Genomic DNA, 2,796 nt, shown 5'->3' on the forward strand with positions numbered 1-2,796 from the left:
GTTTTGCGGTAAGCCACACCCCTCCCGATGAACAGGAGCCCCGTTTCGACCGTAGCGCTCCAACACAAGACCGTTTCGTCTGTTTTGCAGTATGCCACACCCCTCCCGATCAACAGGACCCCTGTTTCGACCGTAGGAGGTCCGTTTCGTCCGTTTTGCAGTACACCACACCCCTCCCGATCAACAGGACCCCCGTTTCGATCGTAGGAGGTCCTTTTCCTCCGTTCTGCGGTACGCCAGGCCTTGTTTCCATCGCCTGTTCCGTCCAAGCCGGTTGCCTGCCACGCGTTTCGTTGCCTCCCGATGAACACGATGCATTCCGTTGCCTCCCCATGAACACGACGCATTCCGTTGCCTCCCCATGAACACGACGCATTCCGTTGCCTCCCCGTGAACACGAGCCCTCACCGTACGTATGCGCGACTAGGCGTTCGAGACCCCGCCCGTATGTACAAATACGTGGCCGTGTTTTCTTTCTTGCAGCCTGGCCGCTGTACGTACGTGTACATGCTACGTGCGCGCCTCTACTACGACACGTACACGCCTCTACTACGACACATGCGTGCCTCTACATCTGCCAGTATATATGTACGTACAAGTTCGCGACCAGAATGACAACGCTACATACGCTTCGACCAGGTGGGTCCCGACTGTCAGGCAGTTCCTTGCGTGCGAAAATGTAGCTGGTGGGTCCCAGCAGTCAGAGGGGCGAATCGTTTTTTTTGCCCTAACGCACTTCCTTTGCATGCGAAGATGTAGCTGGTGGGTCTCAGCAGTCAGGGGGGCGAATCGGTCTTTTTTGCCCGGACGCACTTCCTTGCGTGCGAAGAAGTAGCTGCTGGGTCCCAGCAGTCAGGGGGGGCGAATCATTTTTTTTTGCCCGAGCGCACTTCCTTGTGTGCGAAGGTGTAGCTGGTGGGTCCCAGCAGTCAGGGGGGAAACGTTTTTTTCCTAAATATGGTGGCCCATCCGGTGGGTCCCCGCTGTTAGGTGGAGGAATAATTATTTTGTGCGTAATAAGGAGGCACTTCCTTGCTGCGGCCGTGGACCCAGCTGTCAGCCTCTCCACGTACAGTCCACGTCCGATGGAAGCCGTTCCTTGACCACGTTGACCACGCCGCGCCGAGAGCACCAGGATGGTGGACGACTGCGAGGCCTAGTAAGGGGACGACAAGGAGCCGGGGAAGACGCGGTAGTGGATGCCCACGCGTAGAGGAGTACGAGGGTTCACTGGTTCGCTGCGGTGTGAGGTTTTCGTCGCCGCAGAATAACAGGGGGTGTGGGTGAGTAGAGGGATGGCCTGGCCAGCGGTGGGAGTAGTAGGAGGCGGTGATGCCTCCGCCGCATCGCAGCCGGCCACGGGAGGCAGGAGCACGAGGCATGACCGGCGCTGGTTTGGGCGGCTATAGCAAGAATAGCAGAGGTTGAAGAAGCACTACGGCCGTTGGATGGACATCGTACGGTCACTGGAGCTAGAATCGTGCATATTGAGTAAGTTGACAAAGCCCTTCGTCCCCGTCAACTTAGTAGGCCCACAAGTCAGCTTGCCACTATACTGGGTCCCAGCTAACAGGGGGAGTATTCATTTTTTTGTGCATAATAAGGAGGCACTTCCTTGCGTACAAAGATATAACTGGTGGGTCCAAGCTGTCAGAGCCGGCCGCGGGGAGGAGGGAGCAGGTAGTCCCGCCGGCGCTTGTTTGATCGGCTGGAGCAGGAAGAGCATAGATTGAAGAAGCACGGCGGCCGTTGGATGGCCATCCAACAATCACTGCTTGTGCGTCAACCTTTTTTTTAGGAAAACCTCAAATCTGTGGAAAACAACATACAGCCCATCTGCCATTACTTTTAATAATTTACAACTCATTTGCTAATTCTTAAGGTTTTTTTTGGAGCCCATATTCTTTTTGTTAGCATTACAACCCATATTGTGGCCAAGGTTAAAAACTTATACGAAATTTTGCATATTTTGGTGTGGTCCGAACTGTTTTTAATCCCGAAATTTTGACTCACATTCAAACTGATTTTAAAAATAAATGTATATCAATATAAAATCCAAAAAATTCTCCACGCATAAAAATTAATGTAATTTAAAATCTCGAAATGAAAAAAGAAAGATATTTGAAACTAACTACCGGTTTGATGTGTTTTAAAAATGTACAACCCATTTCTCATCACTGATGGGCCATTTTCTCGGCCAGCCGAATGAAAGCTCTCCTCGTCTTGAAAGATTTGCAGCCCAACAGGCCTAACAAAGCGACTTACTTGGCAAATCACAAAAAAACTGGGCTGTGGCCGTGGACCTAGCTGTCAGCCTCTACACGTACAGTACTCTCCCGATGGAATGTCGTTGACCACATTGACCACGCCGCGCCGAGAGCACCAAGGCGGTGGATGATGGCGAGGCCTAGGAAGGGGACGACACGGAGCCGGGGAAGACGCGGCAGTGGATGCCCACGCAGAGAGGAGTACCAGGGTTCACTGGTCGGCTGCGGTGTGAGGCTGCCATCGCTGCAGGGCCTGGCTAGCGGTAGGAGTAGTAGGGGGCGATGAGGCCTCAACGGCAGCACAGCCGGCCACTGGAGGCAGGAGCAGGCGGTCTCCCCGGCGCTGGTTTGGGCGGCTGGTGCAAGAAGAGCAGCGATTGAAGAAGCAGCAGGACCGTTCGATTCAAATCCAACGGTTACTGCTGCTAGAATCGTTTGTTGACTAAGTTGACAAGCCCTGCGTACGCATCAATGTAGTAGGTCCACAGGTCAGCCTCCCAACCGGTGCGCCCCAGATGTCAGTGGGAGG

Source organism: Triticum dicoccoides, chromosome 2B, assembly GCF_002162155.2.
Source record: "Triticum dicoccoides isolate Atlit2015 ecotype Zavitan chromosome 2B, WEW_v2.0, whole genome shotgun sequence".
Lineage (NCBI taxonomy): Eukaryota > Viridiplantae > Streptophyta > Magnoliopsida > Poales > Poaceae > Triticum > Triticum dicoccoides.